Source organism: Thunnus maccoyii, chromosome 24 (genome assembly GCF_910596095.1).
Source record: "Thunnus maccoyii chromosome 24, fThuMac1.1, whole genome shotgun sequence".
NCBI classification, from domain to species: domain Eukaryota; kingdom Metazoa; phylum Chordata; class Actinopteri; order Scombriformes; family Scombridae; genus Thunnus; species Thunnus maccoyii.
Window position 1 is genome coordinate 2,096,216 of NC_056556.1, and position 23,002 is coordinate 2,119,217.

At 39.2% G+C, this 23,002-nt stretch overlaps 1 protein-coding gene across 2 annotated transcripts in view; it reads right to left on the bottom strand.

Annotated features, from left to right (window-relative positions):
- LOC121891820 (ras-related protein Ral-B-like) overlaps positions 1-23,002 on the bottom strand; it is a 187,597-nt gene that overhangs the window by 122,658 nt on the left and 41,937 nt on the right. For both annotated transcript variants that reach the window (XM_042404427.1, XM_042404428.1), the window contains exons 2-3: positions 22,743-22,806; positions 20,420-20,595 (exon numbers count right to left, since the gene is read on the bottom strand). The gene's annotated coding sequence lies outside the window, so the exon portion shown is untranslated. The remainder of the gene's footprint in view (positions 1-20,419; positions 20,596-22,742; positions 22,807-23,002) is intronic.

Sequence of the window (23,002 nt, forward strand, 5' to 3'; positions counted from 1 at the left end):
AAAATAGAAACATCATGTCGGTCTCATGTCTCTCATGGTGGGCCTATGACACTGAAATGAGGCAAGGGGACACCCGGTGTTCATAAATCCACAGGCGGGGTTATCTGCGGGGGCTTTGAGTCTCCCCCGGACCCCCTCCACTAAGTCACAATGGCTGAACGGAAGCTGCCCTGCTGCTACAGATCGAGCGTTTCCCAACGCCGGAGCACAATGGGGCCAAAACCTGCCTTCATCCCTAGGCTCTAATCTCCTTTCTTTCCCTCCTTCCCTCCCTCCCGTCCCTCATTCACAGCCCCGGTCCGGACGAATGACAGCCCACCATGCGGTACGTCGGCGACAATGGTGCTAATAACGTCGCAGAGTGTCCCCACTTCTCCTGTCAAACAGTCGTGGTTCGTGTCCTGACAAAATGTCCGCTGATTAAAGGGTTTCTGAGGGACGACGGCGCTGTCTGAATGAAGGGTCTGTGCACAGATCTAATTAAAACACAATGCAGCAATTACTGCTGTTCTGTGTGTGACAAATGAACAGAAGTAGACACGGCAGGGAGAGAAAACACACACATGTGTAAACACACACAGGTATGTGTGCTCGTACAGCAACAAAAGCAGATCGTGTGGTGTTTTACGAGCGAGGATTTGTGGAGTTAAGACACCAGTAGAAGCCCAGAGGTTCCCAAAGTGAGGTCCTGGGAACCTGCAGGGGTCTTAGTGAGGGATTCGTCTGTCCAACATGAATGAAAGTTGATTCTAAAGGGTTGTGAAAACAGCAGTTTGTCAGTGTTGTTGCTCTTAAAATTTACTTTATTTGAGAAAAAATCGTACTTTTTTATGCATCTTAACTGGATTTTAACCGTAATCTTGAGTTGCATATTAACTCTATGTTGTGTTCATTTGGCTTGTATTTATTGTTGCTCTCTTGGCCAGGTCTCTCTTGAGAAAATAGATTTTAATCTCAGTGAGAGTTTTTACTTAGATTAAATAAAGGAAGAAGAAGAAAGTTTGATTTCTCATCAGATCATACAAGTTCGTACCGTTTGATATATTAATATAGTGATATAAAACAGAGAAAGCAGTAATCTCACACTGAAGAAGCTGGAGAATGAAACCATTAATCATTTAACTATCACTCAACTAATTAATTAATCGACTACTTGTTTCAGCACAGGATCACAAACCCTAAATTTTTTATGATTTGTTTGGAGCCAGACTCGATGAGGTGTTACTTATCCGCTACATCATAGGAAACATTTAAGAACCTTTTCCTGCTAAACTATAAAAGTAAATAAATAAAATGTTGAATTTGAATCGAGAAATGGTTCAACTAAAGAGAAAACTGCTTTTTGTTCTTGATATTTTGCTGTTTATAAAATGGGACAGAAAAGTTTTATAAGTTCAAATTTTACTGCAAACCAGAGTTTTTTTTTGGGATGAAGATGATTCACATGTACAGTACTGCAGTGAACCAGTGCTCTATGGAAGAAATCTAAAATAAAACTCTTCAAACTCCTTTTGAAGCTGAATTACAGCGTCGTCATTAAGCTTTAAATGACTCGATTCATGTAATTTCTCAGGTAAAGTTACAAAAAATAAAAATGTATCATCGCTGTAATGAAGCTTTCACACAACAATAAGAAAGTCCTGCCCACTGAATGTGAGATCTTAAGAGCTCACTGTAGACAGAAAACTAATCTTTGGCATGAGAAGGAGCACTAAACGGCCAAGGAAGGATGTTAGAAGCAGCCAAACGGTTACCGCTCCAACACAGGCCTCAAAAAAGCTCCCAAAAAATGTCACGGCAAAGCCCCGATGTGAACCGAACCAAACAGCAAACTCTCCACAGTGACAACACAGCGACGGGACTGGTCAGATGTGACGGGACCTCCGCGAGGGGACCCCACTTTGCACTTGACATTCATCTCCTCTCAGATCACTTGAGTGTGACTTTTCCCTCGGCTTTGCCCAGCGTGGAGCCCCGCGAGTCCTCGACGACGACGCTGACATGCATTGTTGGCGTGTCACTGGGTTTTGGAGAGGGCCACGTGCGTCCAGTCGGCTGAGACAAGTGCTCCCATACATGATGTCAGACATGAGAACGGACGGTCTCCACGGCAAAACACACTCCCATCTGCAGGGATTGATGGGCACAAAGAGACTTATCTGAGAATCGGCTCAGGGACCGTTAGAGCCGGCTGCTTTACTTTGCTTCGCTTTTGTGCGGAGAATGACGTGTTCCTGTACTCCAAAAGCCAACAGGAATTTACATTTTTTTTTTTTTTTTTTTTAGCCGTCTATGTGGCTGATGCTCTTATACAGAACAATTTGTGCAGGCTGAGTGGTTGAGAGTCTTGCTCAAGTGTCCTTACTCAATGGCGAAGGCATCTGTGACCTTTGAAACGCAGGATAATCTCTCAAACCAGCAAGGCCTCGTTGCCAGACACTTAAAAAGTGGATAATGGCGAATGGGAAATCAATTCGCATAAACAACCATTAATCATCATAGATATGTTATAAAAAGCTGCAGTATCAGGAGGCACATACACCCCATGAGTGCTAAAAACTTTGAGCTCCATCTTGCAGTTTCTGCTACAATTCCTGATGTCAGCACCATTTTATAGAGAATATCAACCCGCCGCCCACTAACGCTATGTGGGAGTTAAAACAAACGAGGCCTCGGCGCTGAAGCCAGCAGGCGTATAAACACAGACCGGAGCTGCTTTCACAGCGCAGATGAATGATACAGAGATTTAATCAAGTTTAACATAAACTCCAGAGTTTATATGAATGATTTTGTGACATAATTTTGTGAATCCACAATGGCTGTAATTAAAACTACTCACTGACGCTTTATATTTACAGAATGTGAAGGAACGAATGAGGAGAGAGGAGTTAGAAGTAATACTGGAATAACTGTAAGGTGTCTTTAGTTTAGGAGACAAAACAACTTACTGAATCTCCATATTTATGTGCCAGTATATCAGTCTAGTTATCAGCTGAGACACACACTCACCAGACTGGCCTAAAAAGGAAGTTTAAGATAAAAAAAGAGATAAAATTATATGCAAATTCTTTCACAGTGGATCAAGAACCAAAATACTTTGGAGCTGGACGTCTTCCTGACATTTTTAATCTTTCTTTCCACTTTTAGTTTCCAACATCCATTCAAACATGATAAACCACGAATGTCCTGAACTAAACATCACTATCTGCCTCATCTTCATGGTTAATGGAACAAGTCATTAAAGGACGTTTCCAGCTCTATATTTATATATTCTGGGGCTCTACTGGAATATCTTTACATGATTTACAGTTCAGCCTCCGTCTGAAACAGGCGGTTTCAGCTCCTGTCTCTTTAACCTCTTAAACTCCACGAGGATGCCGGCGTCCTCGGCTGACATCGCTGTCTGTCAGAGGCTCGGTCTTAAAGCTAGAGCGCCCGATCAAGACACATTTATTACAGATTTATTACAGCTTCTATGTGGCATAACTGTTGACCTGCTCTCTCCCCCTAAATACCCCCTGCCCCCCCTAAAAAAAGACAAAAATGGATCTACCCATCCCGATTAGCCCACTCTGCTCTGATTGGTCAGTTTCAGGAAGCTTCGGAGGCTACGTAAACAAACTATAGTAGCAGGATTACAGATTTATATCTAGAAAAACTTGACACACATAACGCTGAGCTGCATCTCAAATTAATCTTCAGGTTCCCAGCCTTCAGATGATGATACCATTTTTATGTGGCATTTACTGTTGGCCTGCTCTCTCCCCCCTAAATACCCCCTGTCCCCCCTAAAAAAAGACAAAAATGGATCTACCCATCTTGATGAGCCCACTCTGCTCTGATTGGTCAGCTTCAGAGGTTACGTAAACAAACTATAGTAGCAGGATTTCACTTCTTTTTTCTCCTTCTTTACTCCACATGTCAACTTGTCAAATCCATCCGTACACCTTAGCAACACCTTAGCAACCACCTTAGCAACAAACGCTACCAACAGATGGCTGTTCGTGGTCATCATGAGGAGGAAGTAGAGGTAACTCAGCTTACTAAGCTCTGACTTTTGACCTCCAGGCAGCATTTCTACATACGTTCACCTCAAGTTTTGGACTTCCAACATCATAACAGCATAAAAACAACAGAAAATCACAAAAAGCACGATGATGGTGTCTCCTTTAAGAGAGTTCAAACTTTCTGTCTGCACGGCAAGAATCAAGCTCAACTCTTGAGCCGACAACGAGTCCTAAAAGTGCTTCAAATCGTCAGGAAGTCTGAACATCTGCAGTCCCGTTGCAACAGATGAAGACTGAGCTGTTATTCGGAGTTCAGACGGCATCGTTGTCACCGACCGGCTAAATGAGTAAAGAGTCTAGAGAGTGATAAACGGCCTCAGACCTGCTGGGTGTGAATGAATCTGTGTCATCAGTTAGTCAGACAGCGAGACAGGCGGAGACGGCAGGGGAGTCTTGTGTCGACGTTATTGTCCCGCCCGGACAGAGGCTGATGGGTCTCTAAAAGACTGACAGATTTCACTTGGCCGAGAGCCAGCAGACAAACACACACGCATTTACATACAAGCGGCACCCTACACAGCATGGGAACTTTTGGGGCTGCTGGTTTCGATGAATGGATGACGGAGGCGGAGGGCAGATTGTCAAACTATTAGTGTCAAACACGGGATTCAAAATCTCGTCCCCTGCTAGTTAATGGAGGAACGAACACTGCAATCATTTATTTTTAATTGAAAAAGAGTGAAGTGTTCTCAGTGAAGCCGAAGCCGCTTGTAGACGCAGAAAAAAACACCCTTTTTTTACCTTTGTATCATGAAAAATTAGATAAATATAGTAACCAATCACTGCATGACACAAATGGGGATTAATGATGAAGGCAAGACTTAAAGCAGTTTGTAGTAAATGTCTAGACAGATTTCTATTAAAACAACAAGACAACCCCCCCCCCGAGAAACTGGGAAGACGTAGAATTGTCTCCTTTTGTGTCCTTCGGAGGATCTGGAGGTCAGACTGAACCTGCTGATCCTCCCTCAGTGAGACAGACACCACAACTAATGGTGTGTTCAGGAGCCTCTTGTCAGCTTGAAAAGTGCAACATCTCCAAGTTTATGGTGTAAAAAAGTGTGAAAACTGGGAAAAGTTTACTTTAACTCAAGACAGACAACAGGTACCACGTTACGGATGTTTACATCAATATATCTGTTGTTCATGTGATGTATCACCTAAACGCAAACACCTGGTGAGTAAGACTTATTTCCTGACTTAATGAGATGATGAAGGCCACCTGAATGCTCAACTGTCAACTTGGGGAAACTTAATTGACTCATTAAGACGAGTATTTCCAGCCATGTTGGTCCGTAATTTTGATTTAAAGTAAAAAATATCTTGACGACTATTAAATGGAATTGCTGTGAAATGTGGTTCAAACACTCTTGTTACCCAGGAGACGTATTCCAAAAACTATTTATCAAGCACCACCAGCATGTCAAACGTTTTACTCATTCAGAGAAATAAATCCTCTGACTTTTCATCTAGCGCCACCATGAGGTCAAAGTTTAAACTTGTCTAAAACTTTATTTTATGACCAAACACCTGCAAAACTAATGACATTCCCCTCAGTTAATTAGCAAATGTTAGCATGTTAACACACTAAATGAAGATCTACAGAAACAAGGAATAATGTCATGGGGTTAGCAGTTATTTCACAACACTCTACTGTCACCAACATGTTGGGTTTAATGTACTATTATCACTAGAAGCAAAGGTAAGTAGCTAAATATTTATATTGTGAATTTTTGAGTGAATTGATTGAGCAGAACGTGTCGCTGTTACACTGGAACCACGTCCACCAGCTGATGACGTCACTGACTGTACGCATCATTTATGTAAATAGCAGAGGAAATGTGACATTTGACATTATAATAGTTAAAATTAAAAGAAATAAAAAAGACTCTATCCTCTACTTTTAAATCATCATAGAAGCCATATTATAACGCAGTATAAAAACAGAAAATACTTGTGAATAATCACAAAACACAGGCTCAACTTTAATTTATCGTAGTAATATTAGTCTATACTGTTATTTTACATTAAAAAGAAGTATTTTGGTATTCTGTATTACACATAAATGTTCAGTATTTTATGACAAACTGCAGGAAAATTGATTGATTGATTGATTGAGTGAGTTATGATGCTGTGCAATATACTACAATACAGCAGCTGCATATCTACATGTATAAATCTAAATAATGATACCTGCTAATCGTCAGCATGCTAACATTTTGTGAGCATGTTAGCATGACATTTCTACATTTACTTCATGATGACTGGTCAGGATTACAGTTTGGTTTTGAATAACGAGCAGAATCACTCACTTGTTTTTATTTTTAGTCTTTTACTTTCACAGCTCTGCTGCTCACCGTCTACGCCTTGTTTAAAAAGGAAACAGTGATGTGATTTGTCTCAAACTGGACACTAAAATCTTTTCTGGATAGCACAAACATGGGAAAGCTTCCCCCTCCCTCCCTCCTCTCTGATTCCAGACAGAGCAGAGCTTTGGCGTTGATCTACAGTCAGAACAAAGCAGGCCTGTCATCAACCTTGACCTCCGGAGCGCTCGCTGTTAATGAAGACCGACCTGCGGCCTCGGTATCTGCCTTTGAACCGTATTCAAAGAACGTCACTGTTCAACCTCTTTCACACGTAGCCCTTTTTCCCTGTTTTTTTGACACTGATGTCGTCACCCGACCCATGTGAAACAACACTAAAGCTGTCGGGATGGAGGCTGTATATTAATCTGCTCCCCTGTATTAAGGTCAATAGAGCCTCCTGGTCAGTCATAGCAAACACAGAGGAGACTCAGGTCTAAATCGATTTATTTAGGAAAACCTGAGGTCACGGGGGGTTAAGTAAGAGGTGGCGGGCGGAGGGGGGGGGAGGCGTTGTTCCTGCATCCAGCATATCTGATTTAATACGCATCGGAGGAGGGGAGGAGAGGCAGGAGAAGAGGGAGGGGGGAGGACCTACCAAATAAACTCTGCGGATATTAAAGGTCAAGAGGTCGTCTAACATGTGTTTTTCCTGAGACAGACTTACTGAAGACTAAAGCAGACGAGTCACAGCTGAGACCGAGGCGGCACAGATGTGGACTGAGTCAAAAATAAGACCTTGAACAGTTTAGATCGGTCACACAGGTACAACACGCCGCCAGGTACGCCGCCATGTTTACTGCCAGCACTTTAATCTTCAACTATTACAGCTCAAGATAAGAGAAGCTTCTTCATGACGTCTTCTGAATAAGTTGCTGCAGTTTTATTATTATTCTCATATTGTGTTTTATTTGTATTTTCATGTTGCCATTGTATTTTACTTTGCCTCCTTGTTATTTTACTTATTTTGAACAAATCTTTTATTAAATCTTCAGTATGTGAGCACAATTTTAGATGCAAAATGCAAAAAAAATATGCAAAAATTTTGCATTTCTGAGTGTTTGATGGTTTGTTCTTTAAATTTTTACTTTTTTTATCTCGCTTTAATTAGTCATTTTTCTTTTTTTTACATTTCCTACCACCTTCTTTGCCGCTACAATGTGAATTTTCTGCACAGGGATCAATAAACTTTTATCTTATTTTATCTAAACATCAAATTTAGGCGTCAATTCGTCACCATCAAAGAGCAACGACGTCTTTCTGAGTCTTTGAATGTTGAACAATAATACAAACAGAAATCCATCAGAAAACTGTGATACATTTTGAGCTGTTTCAGCTTAGAAACCTAAGTTCCCCTGCTGCCTTCACATGTGAGTTAACTGAATTTAAGTTGAATAATTAGTTTAAAATTGTCTCGTGGAAATATAAAACCAACTGAGATAAGATAACATCTCTTCAGTCACACTTGATTTCCATTTTTCTCAGTTCTTCATTTGTCCTAAAATAAAGACAAACAGCAAGTTTCCATCATGTATATTTTCTTCACCTGAGGGAAATATCTGGCTCTTTAGCTGCTAAATGCTCCACTATGTTCACCAGCTAGTCTACAGCTAACTGTGTCTGTTTGTTTGGTGCTGAGCAGGTAGTGTACAGTGGATTTTTACAGCTTTTCTCTTCTTTCAGAGCGCTGAGAGTGAAGCAGAACAGTAAAGTTGCAGCCGGACAGATAAACAACGAGCTGAAACTCACTGTAAAGCTCCGTAAAGCCGAGAGGAGCCGCAGATGCTGCTAAATTCCTGTATGATGTTTTACAGCGCTCTGACAAAATTTCATTTTAATTTTATTTTTAGCAGAAAAAAAAAAAAAAAAAAAATCAGCAGAAAGTATTACCAGCTGTGAGTCTGACTCAGTTCAGAAACTGTTTTCCAGCAGGTTCCCTGCTGTCCCACATGAGGACAAATGCAATAAAAAATATAAAACAATACAGGCAGATAATAAAACTTAGACAAAAAATATTTTTTATATATATGGGCTGAAACAAAAGAGTGGATAATGTAATTTTACATGAATACAGATAAATCAGAAGGAAGAATGAAGCTGATTATTGAGATGTTTGATTCAGAAGAAGGAAATATTTGTTTAAACTTTAAAAAGGACATTTTATCACAATATAACTGCTGAAACACCCTGAAGATCAAAGTTCATGTATATAAAGTCATATCTGACATGCTCGGTGCCTTGCTCAGGGGCACTCTGACAAGCGTTGCGTGGCTGCTGAAGGACTGAAGCTGTGAACTTTGTCTCCAGCCTCTCTGACGCACTCGAATATAAAACTCTAATAAGGCAGATTTCCCAGTTTTTTCCCACACTGGGGACAGAAACGAACACAGTAACGTCTCACGAGCGGAGCGGCCGCAGCTCTGTGGAAGTCATCAGTATCAGATGGCAAGATGAGGGAAAAGATTTCTCACGCAACAGTTTTAAAAGATATTCAATATTATTATTGCTCGGAGGGAAGATTATTTCCATATGGCAGCAGTACAAGTGATACCATCGTTTTTTTTAACAGTTATAATGTAACTTCCGTGTTTTATTTTCATTTAATTTCAGTCATTTCATCATCGTGACCTTGAGCTGCGCGGCCACAGTCGCACATCAAGCTGCAGATGGTCCTTTCACTAAGCTTCACATTTAGCACATTATTTCATGATTTGTGACTCGAAAAAACCAAAAGAACAAGTTGAGTTATCGTCCAAAACACATTGCATTTCTTAAAATCTACCCCTTGTTTTTCTTAAAATTACCTCATTTTGTGGTTGGAAGTATTTCTAAAAACTGCTGCAAGCTGCAAGAAATTATCTGTTAAAAACAACATTATTTCTTGAACTACTGAAAAGAACATTTTGAACATGTTTGGCACACAAAGAACATCTAAATACTCTGTTTGTTAATAACTTTTCAATATGTTTGGGAACCATGTAGAATAAAAGAGTTTTATAATGCAGATTTTAGTAGAAAAAGTGTTTTTTTCAGCAGAAAATTTGTATTTAATGTCCTTTACTTTCATACAGATAAATAAACTCAGTGATTTATGTTGATACATTTAATGATACATGTGTCTTCTTTAACTGTGGTTCTGTGATGTTTAAATGACATTAATTAATAATTATTAATTAGATTAATGTAAAATCAGACTCAAGACTGCAGAGTCATGAAAAGAAATAGTTTTTGCTTCAATTAATTTGGATAAATGTGTAATTTAATAAGATCTGTTGGACTGATGTCTGCTTGAGTTTGTGTTGGTTACAAAGTTCAAAAGTAGAAGATTATATTTTCACATCAGACCAGCAGGTGGCGCCAAAATGCACCAAATCATCTGAGAAGACTTAAAGCTTTATTATTTCTTCTACATGTGTTCTGCTCTCAACAATAAGTACATCGCAAAGATTTTCTCCACCTAATCATCACGTCCTTTAATTAAGACTTCAGCTTATCAATAATTATTGTGAAATATAAAATATACAAACAGAATGTAAAACCAGTTTGTCTTTGTGTTCAGTGGAGAAAGAGATATAAAACACATTACAGTTGTTTCCTATTATATGCTTTGTATATATTGTACATATTAGTATATTTAATTGTCAGAATATCTACAGTAGAACAGCAGCCAGTACGTGTAAAGATATTGATCCTCCTTATATTTACTTATTAAGTTCTTGTGTCATATATGAAAAACTTATAATTTAAGGAAAAACAACCAAAATCATAAAGTTTAAGGTCCCCTGTTCATATTACATTTGAAAATTGTTTTAAATGACCATTTCCATGTTAGATCTTCTTATTTTTAAGTTTGTTTTGTTTATTTATTGATTTATTCATCTTTGTCTTTTGATTTCTTATTGCTGATATTTTATGAAATCTGATTAATATTAATTATTGTAAACAAACTGGGCTGCAACTGACAACAATATTTATTACAGATCAGTTAATCTACCAATATTTCCTTGATAACTGAATCATTAGATCTATAAAACATCCATATTAGTTAATATTCAGTCTATAAATGACCATCATAGTTTCCCATGAAGCATTAAAATCCAAAACAAAGAGTTTTAAAAGTTTGTTTCATTGCATCAGATGAAAATATTCAGCCTGACATGTTTAATATATCTTTTAAAACTTTGGGATCTGAACTAGATTTTGAAATAAAGTTTTGAGGCTTTGAACTGTTTTTATCTTCACCTGTATAAACAGTAGTTAGTCTCATATCTCTGGTTATATTTGTGATGTAGATTTTTGTTTGCATTAGTTTATATTTGATTGTCTAGTTAATCTCACCTGTAACAGTTAAAGCTACATAAACCTTATTAAAGGTGCTAAATGAACAGAGTTTGATCCACTTCTGTTTACATTTGATGATTTTTAAGCTAATATTCTTAAACGTGATGCAGAAAGCTTCAGTGAAACTCTGCTACCACTACAGTGACTAGAGAGGATTTTAATGTTAATAAATCTATAATAAACATTACTCCGACCATAACCAGCTGTGTTAAAGCTATAAATTATATTAACATCAGTGACAGAACACAGTATGTAGATACAGAAGTGCAGATTGCAAACTTTGAGTTCATGCTCAAAGAAAAATATCACATTAGATTAACAAAAAAAACAAAGACATACATTTTAAAAAGATGTTTAGTTGGTGCCGGACGACTTCCTGTCACATATCACAGCTGCTTTATTCTGTCGTTTTAATTTTTAATGACTTTGTAAGTCAGTTTGTACCTAACGACATCATATCATTGTTCTCTGTGTCTGGTTTAATTAGTGCTTTTGCTTTTTTTTGCTGTGGGTCCTAATTTAAAGTATCACACTCTATCAGAGGAAGTCTGTCAGTCATTCTGAAGGCTTTGTGGACAGATTGTATTTATGATAAAAGCTGCAATTTGTATTAAAGAAAAGTTTATAGTTTGATTTTACACAATATGCAAATTAACTGTAACTTCCCTAAAATAATAATAATCAGTTTTTTCTTAGATGACATTAATTATATAACTAATAATGCTTTGAGAAGAAATAAGTTAACATTTTGCTATGATGGTTGTTTCTTACTGTAGTTTATTCAGTCGGTTGTATGTTAAACATGTTGGCAGATGAAGGTTAAAGATGAATCAGCTGCAGTACAAACAAGAAGAAATGAAAAATAAACCTTCAATCAAATGGTCAAAGTTTACTGATATTGAGCTGCCTGATGCTCAAAAACCTGTAAAACAAATAAAAACAGTCTACGTCATAATATTAAAATTCAATCTGATGTAATTTGGTGCCTGAGAAAATCACACAAATAATAAAACATCCTATAAATTGATTTGGAGCTAATAATCTGTTCATTCATGTATTTATTTAGAAAAACAACACGTATATTTCATAATTATTATAGTTTTTATCACTATAAGAACCTCGTTAAAGTGTGAAATGTTGGTGCAGTAACTTCTTCCCGCCACTAGATGTCAGTGTTTCATGTGAAATGAACGTTCAGGCTGCGAAGCTTCTTTAACTCATCTCAGCAGATGAACCTCTAAACTAAAACAGTAAATCACATTTAACAATTTAATGAACCTGGAATTAAAGTCACTTTATGTTAAAATACTCAAGTTAAATATGAACAGAACAGGAAGCAACGTTAGAGAAAAAAAACACTATTTGAGACGTTTTAATGCTGCTTTGATGCTTCTGTGATATTTTTTATATAAATTCATTAAAATCTTTATATTTTCTTATAATTACTCAGAAATTAAATGATATCAAAAGGTTGAAGTGCTTTGAAACCTTTAATCTCCTGAATTCACAGTTTATTCCCCAAATATATTTAATCTGAGATAATATAGTGTCATGATTAATATTTATGACATTTTCTGGTCTTTTTGTACTTTACTGATCTTGTTTTTATATAATCATATTTCCAGTTATGCTGAATTAATTTATATCTTCAATAATCTTTAAATCTTTGTTCATCTTTATTTATTATTCAGTGATTAAAGATAATTTCTTCAGTATGACTCAGTTGATAAACTAACAATAAACTCTGCACATACAGAGAAATAATTATAAGAATCACGATTCCTCGAAATATATTTAGAAATAAACGTCTCATTTCAGAAAAAGGAGAAGAAGAAGAAAACAGCTGATAACTAACGATAATCAATATTTTTGATCCTTTATTGAACAGACTGGTCGAATGAGAGCATTTTACTGTCTTTTACTATTTTTTCTAAACATTAAAACAGACACAAAACCACAGATAGAAATAAAAATGGTGCAAAGATTAAGAGGAGGATCAATATTTCCAATAACCGATCATCGATTAACTATCAGTGACGACTGATGGCTGCACGAGAAGACTTTATTAGGATTGTTATAGATTTTTTTCCAACTTCGAGACCGTGTCAGTGACAGATAATCAATCTTTAATTGATCTTTGAACACTAACCTATTATGGATTATTGATGAAATATATTGATTGATATGTATTTCCATTGTCGGACATCCTTCATATATCAGCGGTGAAGCCGGTCGGTCCCGACTGAAAGCTGAGAGAGAGAGAGAGAGAGAGAGAGAGAGAGAGAGAGAGAGAGAGAGAGAGAGAGGAGGGAGGGAGGGTGGGGGGAGTCAGAGGGAGGGAGGGGGGGGAGGAGGGAAGTAAAGTAAAGTGTAGAGCGGTGGGCGCGGTGAGAAAACAGCGCATCCTGGGGTCTCCAAAGCTCCGCAGCATCCAGATGAAACATCCCACGGTTCAACAACAACAACAACAAAAAGAAAAAAAGAAAAAAGAAAGAAAAGTTGCGTTTCTGCACTTGTGTAAAAGTGACTTGTGCTGTTGTTTGAACTGCAGCTGCAGCTGCATGGATCCTTGATGCGGAGAAACGCAGAGAAGAAGTGAACTTTTTTCCTCTTCTTGTTGTTTTGAAGCCATGCTGAGGGCGCAGACCGCTCCGTGCGTCTTCCTGTAGATGGGATTTCATGTTGGGGGAATATCTGCATGGTGGTTTTTTATTTTTTTTTTATTTTCTTCCTTTCTGACTGAGAGAAAAAGTTTGACTTGAGTAAAAGAGAGAGGAGAAGGAGAAGGAGAAGGAGGCTGCAGGAGTCTCGCTCGGGACGAGGAGAGGAGACAGTTGGGTGAGTTTTTTTGGCCATGTGCTCGTGGAAAACAGTCTGAGAGTCTGAACCACGGTGTGAGTTTGGAAAATGTTGCTTTTAGTGGCGATAAAATACAAGAAGAAAGCACGAAAACACACTGAAACAACTGGTTCTAATTATTTTAGGGCTCTTGTACTTTACGGTGTTGCTCTTTATTCTGTATAATATAAAATATTCATTTAAGTCTCACTATTTTAAAATCTCTCTTAGTATCTTTACAATATTCTCCAAATCTTCATTATATTTTCCCTCATTGTGTAACTGAATATCATCATTATAAGACATTTTATTGGCACTTTAAAGATGATTTTTAGGTCATACTCATGTATGAAATATTTAAAGGTTATATATTGAAGATTCTCTCCAGTAAAACCTGCTTTCAAGGTGATTTTAAAGTTGTCCAAAGATTGAGGAAAGTTTCTTTTTCCCTCCAGATTTTTCTTTTGTATCTTTTTGCATCTTTTCTTAAAATTAACATCATTTTTAACCCTTTTTAAAATAAATTAATTTAAAGGTGTTTGAGTTGGAAAAAAGCTGTTAAAAGTTGTGAATCATTTATGAGTTTTTTGCAGAAGAAGTCAGGTTTTTATCACCTACAGCTTGCATTGATTTCCTCTCATTATCATTAAGATTAGAGCCTTTAATTGATTAAATCTGCAGGAGAAAAAAAAGGCCCCACACAGATTAAATCTGAATAATAATAATTAAAACAAATCTGAGAAAGAAAAAATCTTCCTGATTGTGTCGGGGGCTCGTTCCCCCTCGTCCCTCCAGAGTGGATTTTTTTTTTTTTTTTTTTTTAATGCTAAATGGTCGGTTGCATTCATTTGCATCAGAAGAAAAGTTTTAGTGCATTTGCTATTGTGCAGAATGAAGAGTTCCAGCAGTCAGGGAGCAAGAGGAGGGTGGGGGGGAGATGGGGGGGGGGGGGGGGGGGGACACTGAAAAGATGTGAAGAAATAATGGGGGCCCTTCACATTATTCAGGATGACATGGGGGCTTCCCAAACCTGTGATGGGGATGTCACTTTCATCCTGCCTCCGAGCGCCTTCCCCTCCGCTGTCATTTTCACACATTTTTCCTTCCAACCCCCGCGTCCCGTTTGCCCGCCGTCATTACTGATCGCAGCTCTGATTCTCTGGCAAATCTGTGGAGGGTTTAATGATGCAGGGAGATGCTGGATTTGGTGCAGAAAGAAAAACAGGAGGAAAGAAAGAAAGAAAGGCAGTTGCAGGTCATGATAAATGTGAATTGGAAGTGAGTTAAAAAAAAAAAAAAAGCCCCCGCTGTGAGGACTCAAAAGTCTCTTATCCCACAAAACAACAAGTCCACACCAATTATGCCATGTGGCCCCGGGGGCAGTTGTTCCTTGTGGGTTTTGTGGAAGAAAAGAAGCATCAGTGGCTTTACACAAGCAGGGGAGTAAATCCACTAAAACCCAGAGGGGGGGGGGGGGGGGGGGGGGGGGGGGGGGGAGGAAAGGCTCCCGTGTCTTTTAACATTTACCACAAAAACCCTCCAAACATGTTTAAATACTTTTATTTCTAGGAACAAGTGGAGCAATGACAGATGAGAGCGTCTCATAAATTATTAGATACAATCTCCTGTTTGTCAGCTTTAACTGGATTTATGTGTTTTTTTTTAGTTTTCTTTCCTCTGTATTATAATAAAAATGCAACTGCAGGACAACTTTTTAAAGATTTAATTTACTGCTGGATGTCAAAATTAAACCTGTTCTTTTTTTAAAACAGTTGTAGCAGAAAAGATGATGTTAAAAGTCTATAATTTTTCCCTTAAACCTGCTCTTTACTCCTCTGAATTTGTTGGCCGAGTTGACCTGAGACTCAGTTGTGATAACTGATGTAAGAAATAGTTCAGCAAAAAAATGATCAATAATTCTTTGGTTTCGTGCTCTTAAATGTGAGAATTTGCTGTTTTTCTCCATTTTGAATGATTGTAAACTGAATATTTTTGGGGGTTTTTTTGGATTGTTGATCAGACAAAACAAGACATTTGAAGTCGTCACTTTTCTTACATTTTATAAACTAAATGATTAGTTGATTAATTGAAAAAACACAAACAGATTAATTGACTAATATCGTGCTGCTAAATCAGCTCTGACCCGTCGATGCAGGACTGAAGGTTCCTCTGGTTTCTGGCACCGAGACGTGAGCAGCAGATCCTTTAAGTCCTGTAAGTTGTGAGGTGGAGCCTCCGTGGATCAGACTTGTTTTTCCAGAACATCCCACCGATGCTCGATCGGATAGAGATCTGGGGAGTTTAGAGGCCAAAGCAACACCTTGAACTCTTTGTCATGTTCCTCAAACCATTCCTGAACAGTTTGCAGTGTGTCAGGGAGATCAGGGAATACTGTTGCTATGAAGGAGTGAACTTGGTCTGCAACAGTGTTTAGGTAGGTGATTCATGTCAGAGTAACATCCACATGAACGCCAGAAGGTTTCCCAGCAGATCATTGCTCAGAGCATCACACCGCCTCCGCCGGCCTTCTTCCCATAATGCATCCTGGTGCCGTCTCACATGATGTAAAAGAAAAACATGATTCATCAGACCAGGCCGCCGTCTTCCATCGCTCCGTGGTTCAGTTCTTACACTCATGTGTCCTTTGTAGGTGCTTTCGGCTCTGTGGTCTGACACCGTCTGTCATAGTCAGCATTAACTTTTTCAGCCATTTGTGCTACAGAAGCTCTTCTGAGGGATCAGACCAGACAGTCTAGCCTTCACTCCCCACATGCATCAGTGAGTCTTGGGCGCCCCTGACCCTGTCACTGGTTGTCCTTCTTGGTAGGTGCTGACCACTGCATACTGGGAGCCCATAATCTGTTCTGGATGTTCTGACCCAGTCGTCTAACCATCAGTTTGGCCCTTGTTAAAGCCTCTCACATCCTTACGCTGCCCAGTTTTCCTGCTTCCAACACATCAACTTCAAGAACAGACTGTTCTCTTGCTGCCTAATATATCCCACCTCATGACAGGTGCCATAATAACAAGATAATCAATGTTGTTCACGTCACCTGTCAGTGGTTTTAATGGTTAACGGATCGGTTGTCTATGTTAGTTACATTCCTAAAGGCCGACTCATCATCTTCCATCTAAGACTGAAATAACTGTTTTATAACGTGTGTGAGTGTGTGCAGAAACAGTCCCACCACACTTCCTCCGGTGTGTTTGTGTTACAGCCGTTATGGTTTTATGTTTAAGTGGATTACCACTGTTTGCTTTTCTCACTGACCCCTGATAATCACTGGCAAACAGGTCCAACAGTTAAAATGGCCTCTGATTATTTTGAAAGTATTGGATGCATGGAGACAGATTGCTCAGATAAAGTGAATTAGAGTTAAATCATACATTGTAAAATAGTGTGTAACACTCACACACACACACACACACACACACTCTCTGCAAACATTTATTTTGTGAGTTGCTCTGAGACTGCGGTCACTTTTTCTGCCAGATCTTAGACAACATGAGAAACTTCCTCCGACAGAGGAAAGCAGCTATCAGGCAGCAGCAATTACACATGATGAAAACAGAGCCGTGTTTAATGCAACGCCATCACACACACACTCTGAAACACACACACACACACACACACACACACACAGACCAAGAGACATCAGAAATCAAAGGTCCAGGGGCCGCTGGGGGCCTGTAGTTCTTCCTCTTTGCTGTGTACCCGGAGATCTTCGGGAGCTGCTTTGATGCGTCTGTTAATTAACTCCTGAAGGGACGGCGATAACGCCACGATCAGGCCTGACAGCCGCTGAGACGAGGAGTGGATGAATATATATATATATATATATATATATATATATATATATATACAGACACATACATATATATAAATGTGTGTGTGTGTGTGAATCTGAAGGGCGGATGTGAAGGACGCCCCATGCTGTGAGAAGAGACATTCTGACACGTCATGAAACAAATGATCTCAGAGAAGTGTTTGGCTTTCTGCGGAGGGACAGATCATCTCTTTGGTTGGTTTGGTTACATCTGATAGCTTTGCTGTGTTTTCAATGATCGCTGCATGCGGCGCAGAAGAAGAAGAAGAAGAAGAAGAAGAGTCTCAAGCCTTTAATAGTATGACAAGTAGTGAAAGCGAAAACAAGCTCTGAAATGCTGCCAAACCACAGAATCATCAACCAGTCGGACCAACAAACCCGTTCGCTTTGTTGTTTTCTTTTTCTTCTTCCCCAAAATTTTTTAACATGTGGCGTCCCGGCGGAGCCATGTGGTATTCTTTAGCAATCAATCCCCCCTGGCCGCGTCTTTCCGTGAGCACAATCAGACCTTGAGGTCAGGAGGAATCTGTCCGGCCCCCGGAGGCCCCCCGCTTCTTTTTTTTTTTTTTTTCCCTCCTCCCTCCAGGAAGGGGGCCGGGGACAGATTTCATCCCCGGGGGGGGGGGGCCCCTGGAGGTCGGTGACACACTGTTAGTGACGGGGGCCTCAGCAGGTTTTCCACTGTGTCAGTGGCTATTAGCTCTGCTTTCAGGTAAGAGCGGCCCCGCTGCTGTTTGACAGCTGGACACATTCATTCTGACTTTCAACTCCACCACTTCAACCAGTAGGACAACAAGTACTCAGGTCCTTTAATGCAGTAAAACATAGTAATACTACAGTATAAATCCCAAGTACCCATCAACTTATAGCTTCTTATTTCAATATGTTGTACAGTTTGTTCTGTACTTACTGTATCTGTACATGGATTTAATCGAATTTTGATTTACAGTTTGGGAAGTTTTCCCCATTTTTATATGTTTATTTCTCTACTGGATCCCAAGTATCAAAAGCACCATAAAAATACTCATTATAGCATCATTTAGAGAGTTATTATACAATTATATTATTGGATTTTTATTATAAGCAGCATTTTAAAGTGAAGCGCAGTTAAGTTTAACTACTTGAAATAATCTTATAGTTTAATCTATAATGATGCATCACTTCTCACTTTGACTGTCTGATGAATGTAGTGGAGTAAAAATGATAAATACCTCAAAATTGAAAGTCAAGACTCAGAAACTCAAGTGTCTAAATCGCCTAAACCGCCATCATCGGTATCGGCTGATAAAGGTTTTGAAATTAAACATCAGCATCGTCCCAAAATGAACATTTCTGCTGATACGTGAGGCCGATAAGACGAAGCTTTAAGTAGACGCACACAACGAGAACCGTTGGCTAAACGCTCGACGAAGTGTCCATCCAAAAAAATGACGCCATCACGGTTCTTGCGTCGAGCCTGAAAGAGGCGGCGACATGTATGAAGTGTCTGAAACGGAGAGCAGAGCTGCTGTTTGCGACGGTTGCTCGGCGTCGGTCGGTCGTGTCATATTCCTTCAACACGTCATCCAGATCATTACGACGATAAAGAGAAACAGGCGCCAACGGAAAAAAAAACCTGTCAGTTATAGAATTCGCTTACTTGTGCACAGACATCACATTTATTTACTTTACAAATTGTGAAATAGGTCATAATTTCCTGAGTTGTCAGGAGAGAATCATCCAAAACTGTTAAAGTAGGAGGAATCAAACAGTTTGTTTGAAAATGTGACATAAACATGAATATGTCATGTTTTACATGTAAGCTAAGTGAATGTGCACATCTTGAAAAGCCTTTTATTTTATGTCTGTATCTGCCAGTCGGCCATAATGATAATATGTTAATTCTACTACAGGACAGACTGATGTTCTCTGTAATTAGTTTGAAAGAATATGTGCATATATCGGCATCAGCAATCAGCCAATATGAGCTGGAAAATATTATCGGATATCGGCAAAAATCCAGTATATTGGCTTTTAATCTCATTCTGGTTCTGTAATAGTTGTTTATTCCATTTCTCTTCAGTGCAGCTTAGTGTTTGTTTTATTTATGACATTTTCTTTGTTTGAGTTCAGTTTCTAGTCTCACAGTTTGATTTTTCTTGACAAATGAAGTGATCTTAGTCCTGAAAACTGCTTTTTTTTAAACAGGTCATAAATCTGACGTCATAAATGACATTACCTGACATGTCCGTGATTAAATGTACATGCAAACAAACACGTAACATGTGTGATGTATACAGTCCTTTAGGTTACATGCGCAGCAGGTGGACACAATAACACGAACACCTGTTAAATATAACGCATTCCGACACAGGTTTCTGCATTTATGACACTAAAGTACAGATTCAGCTTCAGCCATTTTTTTATTTTTTGTATTTTATTATGCTGTGCAGTTATTGTGTCCACACCCTGTTGGCACGAGCTGCCAGCTGTGACTCACAGCAGCAGCAGCAGCCTGGAGTTTCCCTGGATGCTTCATTCAGGCCCTCGTGTCATGATGCTGGACAGTTAATACCTCTCGACACTCGTGCGTTCAGAAAGTGTGGAAAGCAAAAGTTTGAATAAGTCAGAGTAGTGATATGTGGTCGTGTGAGCCTCAGTGGAGACAGTAAGTCTTGGAAATTATCTCACAGAGGCTGTAAATGTATCTGAAAAGACTTGAGAAGTTTAAGAGAGAGCTTAAAGTTACTGTTATTTTGTAGAGAGGGTGTAGTTTATCAAATTTAAGGGCTCATTTCTTTAGTCGGGATCTGTTAAAACCTTTTACTAAACTGTTTTAATTTGAAACCTGCTGCTACATGAACATAAATCTCCATCACTTCCTCCAGGACGAGAACGTATTCAATCAAAAACATTAAATGTTTATAAAACCAGCGGCTTTCTGTGATAAAAAAAACCTTTGCAGGATAAATAGACGTGAAGAAGAAGAAGGAAGACTTACTCTAAGTGTGGATGATCAATAAAAGAGTCCATCCAGGCAGCGGAGAGGAAGTCAGTGGTCCAAACTGTGGCTGTAAAACAGCGAGTGGCCGTGCTGTAGCCAGACCATTTGGCCGAGGGTCAGGGATCAAAGCCGGCGGTCAGTCAGCGCGGACTTCATGCCGTCGGCATGCAGAGCTGGAGAGACACACATGTGGCAGCACGTCACTGATAACTCCAAGAAACGGCAACAAGTCAGCGAGGGTTGAGAGAGAAGAGTCTTTTAACTGATGAGGAAATAGATTTAGAGTCTTGCTGCACTGCAGGGATTAAACTGTGTCTTTTTCTGGGTTATTTTGCAGTTGAAACGGTTCTTCACAGATATACTAAATCATCTAAACTAGACAGAATTAGAGCTGCAGGGGCTAACATTTACTGACAAGATATCACAAAGGTTGGGCCACAAATATTCATTATCTATTAATCTGTTGATTATTTTCTTGTTTAATCGATTAGTTGTTTGGTCCATAAAATGTCAGAAAATGGTGAAACATGTTGATCAGTGTTTCCCAAAAACCCAAAGTAACGTCTTAAAATGTCTTGTTTTGTCCACAACTCAAAGATATTCAGTTTGCTGTCATAGAAACTGAAGAAACCAGAAAATATTCATGTTTAAGAAGCTGAATCAGAGAATTTGGACATTTATTTCTTTAAAAAATTCTCAAAACAATTAATCGATTCTCAAAATACTTGGTAATTCATTTAATAGTTGGCGACTTATTGACTAATTGTTGCAGCTCTACACAAAAGAGTGAAAAAAGTTCCCAGAGCCCAAAGGTGACGTCATTTAAATGACTTGTTTTGTCCGACCAACAGTCCAAAACCCAAATATATTCAATTTAAAATGAAATAAAACAGAAAAAAACTACAAATCATCACATCTAAGAAGCTAAAATTAGAGAATATTTGGCATTTTTCCTTCATAAGTCAAGTATTAATTTCAGCATGAATATAACTGCAGTCAAAAACAGTAAGACATTATTAGGAAGTTGTGCATTTTCTCTGCTTGTAATGTGAAACAAAACATGAATGAAGGAGTGAAGAAGAAGAAGAACTTTCCAAATGGCCCAGCAACTAAAAACACAAGTAGTAGTATGAACGCTGAGGTTCACAGATGCCATCTCTGCATTCATACAAGCCTCACAGGAAACACTGAGCTTCCTTTAAGTATTGCTACTGTAAAAAAAAAAAAAAGTGAGGTCAGGGTCTGTTTTCGTGCACAGGTAGGAGGCGTTCATTCATTCAGCTATTTCGAGGAGCCGGGAATTTCTCCTCTGAACTCAGCCGCCACATCTGTTTGCTGTTGGTGAGGGCAGGAGGAGATCAGCCACAGGATATTGGACATCCAGGCAGAGGGGTGTGAAGCTGCTAACACTGACACAGAGGCTGTTTCTCCTCTGAGAATATCCTGTCCAGCTCCGAAAAAAGTGAAAAAGTTCAGCGTGTTGCTTGGGCGTAAAAAGTAAACAGAAAAAGAATCTCTTGTGTTTGCTCGCCTCTCTGTCCCGTCAGTGTCCTCTTGTTTGTTTTCAACTAAAAGGACAAATGGTCTAACGAATAGTAAAGAAAGGAACAAACAAGAGGCTTTATCATGTTTGGCCTCATGGGAATACTTCCTCTCCCTTGTGCTCTGTTTTTAGCTTTCATATCGGGGGGGATTTTGTTTCTCATTGCTTCTCTTGAAGTCAAGAGGAACAAGTCTGGGAAGTTGGTATAAATTCAGATGTCACTGTTAGCCTCTATTTGTGTATTCGCCACTCGCACAATAAACAACCCCCCCCGCTTCGGTCGAAGCTGTATTCTATTTTAGACTCGCCACCGACCTGGGCTTCTTTTACGGGATAGCTATTATTCAAAGGAGAATAGGTGCAGGGTCCGACCATAAATTCCAGCAAGTGGCCCTTCGAAAGGGGGTACGGCGCTGAGGAATTGACTGCGTGCTCTGTGATTTTACTCTGCTACGCTGTGACCTTTTGAATTGAGACAGAGTCATTTGTTTGGTTGACAAGATCTGCTCTAATAATTCAGGGGGACAGTAGTGGCTGCTGGTAATATTCGGTGATGAGCCAAACTGTACTCTTGTAAGCCAGCTACACCTGGAAGGCAGAGGCATTTGTTTTCCTGACGTAGGGGGGGGATACCCTACTCGCCGCAGGCCGTCGTTTGATTTCTGGAAGTCGTGGCCCCTCCAGAGGATTAATCTGTATCCTGAGTGTGTCGCTGAGTGTTTGTGGACCCTTAGTTAATTTACGCTGTGTCAAAGGTGTTGTTTTGGGGTGACTTACTTTCATTTTTGGGTGTATTTAAGGGTCAATTCAGCATCCTGCATCACCAGCTTCCCTGGAGTGTCTGCAAAGGGCAAAAACATTCAAATGAATGAGAATGTAAATAGAAGAAGGTCATAATTTAAGATAACTGTGCTATAAAAATTATTAAAATCATGAATCTGTGTAAAAATAAAGCAGTATTTTGGGTGTCTCTCCACAAATGTGATGCCTGATGAGAGTTTCAGTTCCTCTCGGTGTGACTGGAAGTAGAGAAGCAG